This window comes from Podarcis vaucheri (genome assembly GCF_965113315.1).
Source record: "Podarcis vaucheri genome assembly, chromosome: 1".
Classification (NCBI taxonomy): domain Eukaryota; kingdom Metazoa; phylum Chordata; class Lepidosauria; order Squamata; family Lacertidae; genus Podarcis; species Podarcis vaucheri.
The window spans coordinates 105,808,706-105,822,324 of record NC_138759.1 but is presented as its reverse complement, the minus strand read 5'-3'; the positions used below and the strand labels follow the sequence as shown (position 1 = coordinate 105,822,324).

Below are 13,619 nucleotides of genomic sequence, written 5' to 3'. Positions count from 1 at the left end.
TGTAATAGTGAGATATCTCATGAGATATAGCCCTGGTTTGTGTATATATATATATATATATTTGCTTTCGTAGATTTTCACAGGTACAGGAATGCAGGTTTTGGTGTCTTCGGGTGTCTTCCCGTGTAAGAGTCGGGGTGTCTGTGCGACGTTTCGACGAGGTCTCACTCGTCATCTTCAGGCTGGTGCTTTCGGCTTCTTGTTACTGGAACAGAGCAGAATCTGGTGTTTGAGTTCCTATAAATACTGTTGAGGGGTGTGGTGTATAGCCTCCAACGTTCTGGGCAGAGAGGAAGTTCCTAGATTAGTGTGCCTCTTCTTCTTTTGTTCCTTAATTACTTGAGGGATATCTTGAGTGATTTCATGAGTGATATTCTGAATACCACTGGGTGGGTCATTAAGTGTAGATTAGTTGCTAAAGCTTTTGTGTCTTGACCTCTTGAGCTTGTGAAGAGTTTTTCTGAGAAGATGGCTGTGCTGCATTTAGTTGTGCTCTGGCTTGGCTTCGTGTATAGGGGCGAGCTGTGGTTTTGTGCCTTGTGCCAGCCAGATCTGTGTAGGGATTGCAGGGGGGTGCAGCATCCGGAGGTGCCACTATAGTTTGGCTACTGGATGGAGTCTGTAATATGTCTGTGGAGAGGGTCTGGGTTTGGGTCTGGTGTGGTTGATTGGTGACGGCGTTCTGTGTGCCTCTGGTTCTGGTGTCGGTTTTTGTGGGGAGGGCTAATTTCCAGATGTCTGGCAGGCGGGACGTGTCGTCACGCTTGTTCATGTTGTGAGGGTGTTTCTCTATCTCGATGGCTTCCTCTCTTTTCCAACACATGAAAGAAACAGGACACGAAATTAATTTTGCAGATTCCAAATTGCTCTTTAACATGGAACATCACCACAAGAGAATAATCATGGAAGCCATCGAGATAGAGAAACACCCTCACAACATGAACAAGCATGAACATGAACACCCTCACAACATGAACATGATGGTGCTTAGTGATCAAAGGCAAAGGATCTGACAGGCTGGAAGCAGTACAGAAGGGCTTTAAAACAAGAGAAACCATACGCTTAGAGAAGCTGGAAACTGAAAGGCAAGTTACTTTTATTTCTTTGGGACTGGCTCTATCTTTTTCTATGGGGGCTTCCTCCTCTGCTAAACTTACTAAAAAATTTTAAAGACTTTAAAAACCCAAGCCCCGGACTTGCAGAGGGACAAAAGGCTGTTTTGCAGATACACTTACAAATTTGAAATGGATATTTAGAGGCATCACTGTTGGATACAATTTAACAACTGCACTTTGCACCTTTTAAGAGACTTGTGGCAACATTGTGAGAGCTCTGCTTGAGGGAAAAGGTCTTCTCCAAAGACTATTGTTAATTTACTCAATTGCAGGAACTTTAATGGCGACTGAAACTTTGTCTCTTCCTTCCTGAACTGCAACAGTACTCCCTCTAGTGGAGTTTGGGATTTACAATTTCCTGGGAACCAATTTTGCTTTGTCTCTCTGTGGTTTGGTTGTTTACTCTAAGGCCTGCTTTTCCCAGGAAAATTTTGACAGCCTGACCTTGAATCCAAAGACAGGTGGGGAATGAGCGACAGAGTAAAAACAAGAGCTGCGTCGAAGGCAGGGAAAGGCAAACTGACACAAACAACCCTATTTTCTCAGGGACGCAGATCTTCAGTCCCTGCCGTTTTGCAGACTGCACCCTCGCCAACAACTCTAGCTGAAGAAGCTGAACAATTAACAGGTGAGGATATGGCATCTGGAGGGTCTAACACTTTGTTAGAGGAAATGTTACAACAATTTGCAATTTTGAACAAAAAAGTGGATGACCAAACTGCAAAAATTGATTTAGCCACATCCTCAATTACCAAACTTTCAGAACAGGTGGCTAAGCACTCACAAGACATTGGAAATCTAAACGACGCAACATCTGAAAATCGAAAATTGGCGGAGGCTGCGAACCAAAAAGCAGAGGCTGCAGCAAAAGGAGTGGAGGAACTGAAAGGAGAGGTAAGACCTCTCCACAAACATATTACAGACCAGCAGGCCTACCTGTCTTTGGTGGAACTGCGAAATAAGGAAAATAATCTGAGATTACGCTCTATCCCAGAGATTGAGAAAGAGGACTTGATAGGTTTTCTAACAGCAGAATTCTCTAAATTCTGGGGTATTAATGAAGACACAGACTTTAAAATAACAACCGCATTTAGATTGGGAAGAGTCATTGGAAAAGACAGGCCTAGAGACTGTTTGATCATCTTAAGGACTAAACAGGAGAGAGACAAGCTACTTGACCTACATTTTAACAAAGCACTTGTGATACAGGACAGAAGAGCACAAATCTACAAGGACATCCCTAAGCAATTACTGGATCTCAGATCTAACTATACTGACCTAGCTGGACTTTTGAGAGGTAACGGAATACCATACAGGTGGGAGTTTCCACAAGGCCTTTCATTCAAATACAAAGGAAAGAAGATAAAAATCAAAACGAAAGAGGATAGCCAGAAGTTCCTACACGACAACGGAGAAGACCTGCAGAAAGGAGCAGCAGCTATTTGGCCACCACCAGAGTTCGGGAAAGAGCCACCACCTTCGGACCCGGACAAAAAAGAAGACACCCAATAAAGAGTAACAACAGATCGATACAGGATGTCTCTGCAGCTGTATAGTTGGAACATTAATGGCGCGAATTCCCCAGAAAAACGCAAAAGGATCTTCCATATTCTAAAGAAAGAAAATTTGGATATAATTTGTTTGCAAGAAACTCAAGTGACCAGGTTACACAAGAAGGTGTTAATAAATAAAAGATTAGGCCAAGAATTTATTTCATCAGACAGAGTTAAAAAGAGAGGCGTGGTGATCTACGCCAAGGAGAATCTTTCACCAAAATTCTTGTTCAAAGATGAACAAGGAAGAATCCTGGCTATTGAAATATCGACCCAAGGAGAGAAAATATTGATATTAGGAATCTACGCACCAAATGAGGGGAAATCAGAATTTTACAAGAAGCTGCATGAGACATTACTGGACTATCTGGACTACTCTAACATCATTATGATGGGAGATATGAATGGGGTTGTCTCTACTTTTATGGATAAGTCACAGAACCAGAATTTGACCAAAGATGGAAGACTACCAAAAACCTTTTTTGAATTAACTGACAATATGGATTTAATTGATTTATGGAGGACGAGAAACCCCCTTGGTAAAGAAGGAACTTTCTTTTCTGAGGCCCATCTGTCATGGACAAGAATCGACCAAATTTGGACAACTAGAGGGCTGGCACCTAAGACTATAAAAATAGAAATCTGCCCAAAGACATGCTCCGACCATAACGCTTTGAAAATGGAAATGAGACTAACTACTGCCGATTCCTTCAGATGGAAAATGAATGACAACCTGCTAAGAGATCAAGAGATTGTAAAGAAGGCCCAAAAAGCTTTAAAGGACTATTTTGAAATTAACTTGAATACCTCGGTGGAAAAAAGAATAATCTGGGACGCGAGTAAAGCTGTTATGAGAGGGTTTCTGATACAACAGAATACGATCAAGAAAAAGTTCTGGAATGGTAAAAAGGATAAGATATTGGAGAAGATAAGAGATGGTGAGAAAAAATTAAGATTAAACCCAAAATCAAAGGAGACTTTAAGAGAAATTAAATTCCACCAGTCACAATATGCGAAACTGATTAATCAAGAAGTGGAATGGAAGATTAAACAAATGAAACAAAGATCTTTTGAGTCGGCGAATAAATGTGGGAAACTGCTAGCTTGGCAGTTGAAAAAGAGACAAAAATTAAATTATGTTACCAATCTAGAAGTTGAAGGAAAGAACATTCAGAAACCGGGAGAAATTAGAAAGTGTTTCCAGAAATATTTTAAAAAATTGTATACACAAGGATCCGAGGATGCGACTGAGATAGAACAATTTTTGAAAGAAAACGGCCTTCCAGAATTATCACAAGAAAAGAGATCAATCTTGAACTGTAAAATAACACAACAGGAAATTGAGGATGCCATTCAGAATACGCAGCTAGGCAAATCTCCAGGCCCTGATGGACTCACCTCCAAATACTATAAGACTTTAAAAGACTACTTGATACAACCATTAATGGAGGTTTGTAACCAGATTATGGGGGGAGGGAGGGCACCAGATACGTGGAAAGAAGCATTCATCACACTGATACCTAAAGTGGAAACTGAAAAGACTCAACTTAAGAACTACCGACCCATCTCACTCCTAAATGTGGATTACAAAATATTTGCGGATGTTCTAGCTAATAGATTTAAAAAAGTATTAAATGAAGTAATTCATAAGGACCAAGCAGGCTTTCTCCCAGGCAGACATTTGTTTGACAACACCAGGAACATTATCGATATTCTGGAACTTTTACAAACAAACATTAACACCAAAGCAGTGTTAATTTTTATTGATGCGGAGAAGGCCTTTGACAACATTTCTTGGAAATTTATGAAGAAAAACTTGGAAGGGATGGGAGTGGGAAGGGGGTTTGAGAATGGAATAGAGGCAATCTATTCGGAACAAAAAGCTAAGTTGATAGTGAACAATGTGGTGACAGAAGAACTTCATATTGAAAAAGGAACACGCCAGGGGTGCCCCCTATCCCCTCTGTTGTTTATCTCGGTTCTGGAGGTTTTGCTGAATATGATAAGGGAGGATCGGCAGGTACAAGGAATACGGGTCGGAGCGAAACAATATAAACTGAAAGTATTTGCAGATGACTTGGTTTTAACATTACAGGAGCCAGAACCTAGTACAAAAAGAGTTTTGGAATTGATTCAGAAATTTGGTCGGGTGGCGGGTTTTAAGTTGAACAAACAAAAAACTAAGGTGTTAGGGAAAAATTTGACGGCTATTGAAACAGAGGGGTTCCAGAGGGAAACAGAACTAAACATTGTTAAAAAAGTGAAATACCTGGGGGTTAATCTGTCTTCTAAGAATTTGAATCTATTCAAAGATAATTATGAAAAATGCTGGTCAGAGGTTAAAAAAGATTTGGAAATCTGGTCAAGACTGAAATTATCCTTGTTAGGCCGAATTGCAGTTATAAAAATGAACGTTTTGCCAAAAATGTTGTTTCTGTTTCAAGCCTTGCAGGTCGTGGACAGAGTGGAATGTTTTGGAAAGTGGCAGAGGGATATTTCTAGGTTCGTCTGGCAGGGCAAAAAGCCCCAAATAAAGTTTAAAATACTAACTGATGCAAAGGAGAGAGGGGGGTTTGCCCTGCCGGACTTAAGGTTATACTATGAAGCTGCGGCCTTCTGCTGGATGAAGGATTGGATCTTATTGGAAAACACTGATGTCCTAGATCTGGAAGGCTTTAACAATTCGTTAGGTTGGCATGCGTATTTGTGGTATGACAAGGGGAAAACATATGGAATGTTCAAAAACCATATTGTCAGGAAAGCAATATATATGGTCTGGAAAAAATACAAAGACTTATTGGAAACTAAAACTCCGAGGTGGATCTCACCAATAGAGGCCAAAGCTCGGAAAACAGCCAATATGGAGGCACATTGGCCGAAATATTGGGAAATAATAGAAAACATCGGAGGTAATTGGAGGTTGCAGAGCTTTGAAAAACTAAAGGATAAGGTGCAAAATTGGCTACACTATGCCCAAATTAATGAGGTTTTTAAGCTAGATAAAAAGGTAGGATTCCAGGTGGAAAGATCGAAACTTGAGACAGAGTTGCTAGAACCAAAGACCAAGGTATTATCGAGAATGTACAACTTGCTGCTTAAATGGAACACTCAGGATGAGACAGTTAAGTCAGCCATGATAAAATGGGCTCAAGACATTGGTTACAATATTATGTCCGAAGACTGGGAAAGGTTATGGACCACCGGTATGAAATTTACGGCATGTAAAGCCTTGAAAGAAAACATTATGAAAATGGTATACCGGTGGTACATGACCCCAGTCAAACTTGCTAAGATATACCATTTGTCTGACAATAAATGTTGGAAATGTAAGGAGGCTGAAGGGACATTCTTTCACCTCTGGTGGACTTGTCCAAGATTGAAGGCCTTTTGGGAAATGATTTATAACGAGTTAAAAAAGGTGTTTAAGTACACCTTCCCCAAGAAACCAGAGGCCTTCCTTCTGGGCATTGTCGGCCAGAAGGTGTTAAAAAAGGATAGAACTTTATTTATGTATGCTACAACAGCAGCAAGAATCCTTATTGCTAAGCATTGGAAGACCCAAGATTTGCCCACACTGGAGGACTGGCAGACGCAATTGATGAACTACATGGAACTGGCCGAGATGACTGCAAGGATCCGAGACCTGGGAGAAGAGGCAATGGAGGAGGACTGGAAAAAATTTAAAGACTATTTGCAGAAGTATTATAAGTTGTATGAAACATAAGACGTCGTATGATTGGGAACGTTAGCCCCAGCAATGAAATTTAATTATCTATGAAACTGACAATATTCATGAAAGAATCAAAGTTTAAACGGGTAAAAAGGATATTATGTTACATTTTTAGAGTAATTGGAGAATAAGAGATTTAAACTTAAATTGCAACTGAAAATGTAAAGAAACATATGAAATAAGGGTATAATTTGCTGGCAAATTTTATTATCAAGAATGCACCCATATGGGAGATGTGGGGAAGTCCAATGGAAATTTGAAATAAGTTGTCGAAATGGTTGAGATTTTCTGTTTTTTCTTTAGCTCTGTCTTTCTTTTTGTTTTCTCTGTAATTTGGAAAAAATGTAATAAAAATTATTATAAAATATTTTGCAAATTGTCGACATACACCCAAATAGGAACCGCCCAGGTAAAGTCATATATGGGTTGTTCTTTCACACAGAACCAGCGTTCTACTAGGATGGTACCAAATCCATTGGAAGAAAGATCCATGTCTATTTGGGCTGCATCTTCCTCTGCCTCAGTGATGTGGGCTTGAAGTGGTTTAGGATACCATCCCATGTTGTTGTTTTTGACAGACCTATAACCACCTGTCAGGGACTGGGCAGATGAGGAATGGTGGAGACCACCTCACCCATCCTGACCCTCCCAAGGAGGAGGAAGTGGAAGACAGTATAGATTTACAACAGTGGTTTGCGGGATGTCATAGCTCAGAGGCCAATGAGAGGGAAAGTTGGGAAAGGAGGAGGAGCAGGCAGAACCAGAACGGCACCTGGCTGACACGGTGTCACTAGAAAGCATTCCAGACCCTCCATCTCCCAGAACGCGGCAAGCCTTAAAAGTAGGAGAGCAAAGAGCTCAAAGACAGAGGGCACTTAGCAGCACCCATAGAGTAGGTGATGAGGATGACGAATGAGGAAGTGGGAGAGAAGGGGGGGTGGAGATTCGCCCGGGACAATGCCAATATACAAGAGGTTGGGTTCTATATCCTCTCTCTGTGAAGTTTGAAATAAAAAAGGATGGTAGGAAACTTTTCCTTGTCTTTATACTTTCCTGGGCAACCAGCTAGGAGCTGCTGACAGCATCCTGACAGCATCCCACTTATTTTCTAGTTCTCTCGTTTTCATCTTTCCTAACCATTCCATTTTGGGCCCTGGGTTGTAGTACACCAAACTGCTGGGCATATATGTGAAGGTCATCCAGTTGCTACCAAACCTGAAGGGAGAATTCTTACCTGGCTCATAACATAGTAGTCCCTTTACTGTGAAGAGCTCTTTGTCTAACCCAATGCACACTCACCAGTTTCAAAGAAGTTTTCTTGAACTTCAGCAATGGATGTTTTCAGTAAATTGTTCTCTAGGTCTCATCATTCTTTTAATTAACTTTAACCGACTAACTGTAATTAACCCAAAACAAAAGTGAAATGATCTGGGAAGTATACCAGCGGTGGGGGAAATCCTTATGAATAGGCTATGTACAGGAGGGCTGCATTTAGCATGTAACAGTTCTATTACTTTTTCATAGCATTTGGAAGCAAAAATAATGGCTTCGTATCCCATCAGGATCCCCTACTTGAGCAGACTGCTTTTGGGGGAAAATAGTTTTAATTAAAGCTTCCACCAGAAATTCCTGGTGGATTGTGCTCATTATCAGTATAAATACATCCACACAAGAAAGCGCAAGACTGATATTCCTTTGTTTGTAGATTTCGGGAAAATGAAAATTAGGTTTACAATGACACCCCTGTAGTGTTCTTTCTTAAGGAACGACTGCAGCCCCTTCATTATTTAACTTAAATGATACAGAAAGAAATAAGTGTAATAATGAGCAAGTGCAATGTTTTTCTTTAAAAAAAAATAGTTTCCACCTGAACGCTTTTGTGATTGGCACTGGGTGGATATAGGCAGAACTGATTATGCTAATTTTAGATGCAAATGAAGAGGCAGTCAATCTCATACTTCAGGCACTTTTATCAGTGAGTTTATTAGGCCTACAAGAAATCTTCACACAAATTACTGAGCCACGAGGGGGTGGGAAGAAAGCTGGGCCATGCAGACTTTTGTACAAATAGTCATCAATGCAGGTTATTCGCCACAAATTTGGCAAAAACAAAAGATGAACAAAACTGAGTTCTTCTCTACATTGAAAATGAAATTATTTTCCTTACAGATCTTGTACATTGACCACAATTCCCCCAGGTATATGTCGTATGAGACTTTCACCAAGATGGGATTTTAATTATTTTAAAACTATTCACCACAAAAAAAAAAAACATTTTGAGCATGAACAAGTTCTTTTCAGAGGGTTCCTTTCAGCAGCCCTCACTATATTTCTGAGATTTACTATTCTCTAACAAACACCCGCCATTTTGACAGTTGAGGGTAGCGGTAACCCTTAAGGAACCTTATACCATTAGGGGCACTGGGGAAGCATACTTGGCCTGCGTACTTTGTCCTAGCACCCTTTTTTTGTAGTAGCAGTAGTCTAATGCTGGGCGTTTGTCTCAGAGGCTTCAAGGTGACGTATGTGTTACGGTCCTGAAAGGAGAGTGTTAGCGATGGGCTCAAATTCCCACATGTGTTTTGAGGCAAAGTACCCCCTCTGTGTACAAAATGACATTTCTCTGTGGTTTCCATCCCTTCATTTCCCCATTGTGACCACTAAGTGTACATAACATGAGACCACAGAGATAGGGACCCGCTTGGTAGGGACACGGGAGAGGGCCTTCTTGGTAGCCACTCCCACTGTAGAATTCCCTCCCTAGAGAGGTTAGATTGTCTCCCTTCTTGTTGACCTTCCAATGGCTGGTGAATGCTTTCTTTGGGGAACTGACTGCTTTTAATGAGTAGGCTGGTGCTGTGCTGTTTTTGTTGTGACTGTCTGTATGTTTTAAACAGATCTCTTTAATATACAGTTTTGATTCTATTTTTGTTTCATTGTTTTTAATGATTAGTTATTATTTCTACGCTTTTAGCTGCTCCTATTTTATCTGAAAGCTGCCGGGGGTCCCTGTCGGGGGGAAAGATGAATTAGAAATAAATGTCTAATAATGTATAATGTAGTTGAATGCCACACACTCTACCACCTGAGTTGCAGACTCCCTATGTGGTCTTTGTATTCTGGTGCTGGTATACTGTGATTGGATATTGTTCCACCACATCTTATGTTATGGAAGTCATTGATGTGAGGATGGCTGTTCCTCACCCCCACTGACACTTGAGGTCAATGAGAGGGAATTTTTGCATGTGTGCTAGATCTGATCTTGGTGCTGTTGCCAGGAACATGGCATTGGGTTGAAGGATACCAGATACAGCAAATATAACCCTCTGGCCACAATTCCACTTTGTTTTGGGCATTCTGCCAGCATATCTTCACTGGCAGAATAGTTCTAATAGGGAAGTGTTCCACCAATATATCCAGGGTTTTCCGCTAATGTATTTTTTGTGTGTCTGCAGAGTATCTTGCATTGTATCCACATAGCAGTCATTCTGCCAAATCCTACAGCTCTTCGATCAACAGAGCTTCAGTACAGGATTGCAGCCTTAGAGCACACACACACACACACACACACACACACACAAAATGTATGAAAAGACTGAGAACTTCAATAAGCATATGGATGGAAAAGTACAGGCATTGCCAGATGCCTTTGGAACTAGAAAATAAATATGAATTTACCTTTATGTAGCTCTTAACATTTCAATACTTCGTAGGATTTTTATGTTTCAGTACAAGGAAGAATAAAGTGCCCTGTCTATATACATTGAGCTTTCCACATTCCATAGCATAATCTGGTGCCAACATTTTTGTCGTGTAATTTACATAACTAGGGGGGTGGGAATATCACCAGACAGATCTGGTAATGCAATACCTGAACATTCTTTCCTTCACAGATCACACTTGCCTGGGCTCTGCTCATTCTAGGATGGAAAACTGAGCTGGGACCAAGGAACGGACGTGTGCCAACGCAAACCATTGGCTGCATAACCTTCCTCTACCTGTGTGCACATTCCTGATGCCCTGAAAGATGAACACACCCTGCACTTGCAATATGCTGAAAATGATCTTTGGCGTCCCGAAGATGAAATGATTGAAGTGGGGTTGAAAAGGCAAAGGAAAGTCTTCTGTTAGCTCTTTGTTCTGGGAACAGCCATCTTCCCCTCTGCACACAACTCAAGTTTAAAAAGAATGAAAGAAATCTCCAGAACAATTGACATTAAAATAAAGGAAGGACAGCTTTCCAAGGATCAACAGCCAGGGCCTTGCAACAGTCCTACTGTTAGGAAAAGTGAGGTGGCTGCCTTGGGCACCTGAATTTGGGAGTTATGAAAGGGCAGGAAATAGTTAGTTATTGATATTACTATATTTTGACTCCCAGAAGGTGCTTGTGTGATTTTTTTGCCCCGGGTGCCAAAATTGGCCAGCCTTGAATACAGTGCACATTGACTTGGGCCTGGGCAAGAGAGATGCATTTACTGTTCTGCCTTGGGCAAGAAAATGCCTCTGTAGTAACTGTTATCATCCTCTTGGGAGCATTTGAAGCACTTTCACAGAATTATTTCAGCAATTTCTACTATAACTTTGTACAACAGGCACACAAGAACATAGGAAGCAGCTTCATACGTCCAAGTCAAATTGTCCATTTAGCTCAGATTTGTTCTGCTATGCTGTCTGGCAGCGGCGCTCCAGGGTTTTACTCAAGGGATATTCTCAAACCAACCTGGAGAGGCTGGAGATTGAGTCAGGATATTTCTGCAGGCAAAGCAGATGCTCCGCCACTTGACTCATGTTGCAACACAGAACCCAAAGTAAGAAATTGGAAGGTACGATTTGAGACATAGTTGCCACCATAGATGAACAGTAAGGTAAAGGTCCAGTTGTGGCCGACTCTGGGTTTGCGGCGCTTATCTCGCTTTATTGGCCGAGGGAGCCGGCGTACAGTTTGGGGGTCATGTGGCCAGCATGACTAAGCCACTTCTGGCGAACCAGAGCAGCACTCGGAAACAGTGTTTACCTTCCCGCTGGAGCGGTACCTATTTATCTACTTGCACTTTGTGCTTTCGAACTGCTAGGTTGGCAGGAGCAGGGACTGCTCAATGGGAGCTCAACCCGTCGTGGGGATTCGAACCGCCGACCTTCTGATCGGGAAGTCCTAGGCTCTGTGGTTTAACGCACAGTGCCACCCACGTTCCTAGATGAACAGTAGCCTCCTTTAAATGTTCACATTACAGAGGGAATCCTCTTTTGTTTATTTCTGGGGCATTTTCACAGATTCACAACAGTGGTAAACAGTGATTTAAGTGAGAGAGCCTCCCCTACATTGAAGAGGATACAGTGGAACCTCAAACTTAATCCATTTTGGAAGTCCGTTCAACTGCCAAAACATTCGAAAACCAAGGCACAGCTTCTGATTGGCACAGGTGCCCTGTAAACAATAGCCAATAGCCGCATTGGAAGTTCAGCTTCCGAAAAAAGTTTGAAAACCGGAACACTTACTTCCAAGTTTTCAGCATTCATGAGCCAATTTGTTTGTCAGCTAAGCTGTTCGAGAACCAAGGTTCCACTGTACATTTCTAGAATTGGACATCAAACATTTAGGAAAAGGGGAAGGTCCATTCATATAACACAGAGAATAATTGGTTGCACAGAAAGTACCAGGCAGAAAAGGAAAAAGGAATGCAAGGTGGAGAGAAAAAACTACATAGCACAGTACCCCAGCACCACCCCTGATTACCTCAGCAAGAAACACAGCTGCATAGCCAAGAGAGGCGAGCATGAATTGCATAGCTAAATGCAAGCTCAGAGAAGCACCATTGACCCAATAGAATATGCCAGACTAAGGGCAGAACTGGCATCTCCAGGTACATCAATGCTTCCATGTGATCCTAGTTTGGCTGTGAGTCTGGGCACCCCCAGTGCCCCTGGAAGGAATGGTAGGGAATGTTGTCAGTCTCATCGCAAAGCTTGTCACAACATAAAAAAATCTTAGTGATAAGAAACCAGAAGATGAAAGGAGAGGTACAAAATTGTCTCCAAACCTATGGAGGCATCCCCTCGCCCCTAGCTATCATGTGCAGGACCACATTTTTAATCACACTGCCTATCCAACCCACATTTTTCAGTGGCGTTTGATGGGGATGCAAAAATGCTTGGTCTTTATCTGTAAAGCCACTGGTACACATGACTGACAGACCGTAGGCAGGGAACCAATATATGTCGAATTTCAAAGCACCATTTTAGTGGCCACAGCCACTACATGTGACTTTAGTCACATACAGCGGGTATGTGAATCAGCTGTAAGCGTCACAGGCATGAAAAGAATGATGCTTCAAGAGAAATGATCAGGAATCGTATGTGCTCAGTAACAACAACGACATAAAAGATTTACTTCCTGATCCTGAGCAGGGAGGGAGACAGCAGACTTTGCATTGTGCAACATCTTAGTATAACTGGACCTAGAAAAGGGCTGATTAAATTGACACGAGAGGCACTTCCTGGATAGGTGGAGATTACCCAGCTTTCCTTATCTTAGCAAAGTTCATTCTTCTCATTTATTTTTGGCAAATCTGCCAAAGAAATTTTTCTCCCTCTTTTATCTGAAAATAGCAGAAGAATAACCAATTCACACATTTCGCCAGTTTGAGAACTGTTTCCCCTTTCTAAGCTCCTGCACTGATTGAATTCATTTTATTCTTTCCCTTTCCTCAGCTTATAAAGAATATATTTTGTCTCACTTTAAGCATAATCAAGCTTGCGCTTTGCAGAACGACTTTACCAAACAGCTACACAGGAGGACCATATCCACTGTGGGAATAACCAAACATTGTAACGAAGCAACAACAACAGTCTGATGACACTTTAAGGGCCAGCAAATTTACTACAGTATAAGCTCTCAGAGACTTTATCAGCCGGTGATGGTATCAGATTACATTGCTGTATCTGATGGTCAGTTCCTTTAAGAGATACACCTTTCACTTTAATATATCTGCAAAAAGTCTCCTCCCCCCTTGGAATCCCTTTCCCAAACACAACTCCTCAGAGCTTGTCCTGTTTGGCTTGTAGCCTTTTCCACCACCACCATGGGCAGCTCCCCCCCCCCAAAAAAAAATAAGTAAATAAATAAAAAAAACTTAATTAATGCAGGACCCTAGGTCAACTGGGGAAGAGTTGCACTCCTAGTTCATCAGCATTTTTCTGAAATACCCTCCTCACTATAAGGAT

At 41.5% G+C, this 13,619-nt stretch overlaps 1 protein-coding gene across 1 annotated transcript in view; it reads right to left on the bottom strand.

Moving 5' to 3' along the window:
* LYPD6 (LY6/PLAUR domain containing 6) overlaps window positions 1–13,619 on the bottom strand; it is a 680,840-nt gene that overhangs the window by 290,011 nt on the left and 377,210 nt on the right. The window lies entirely within an intron of this gene.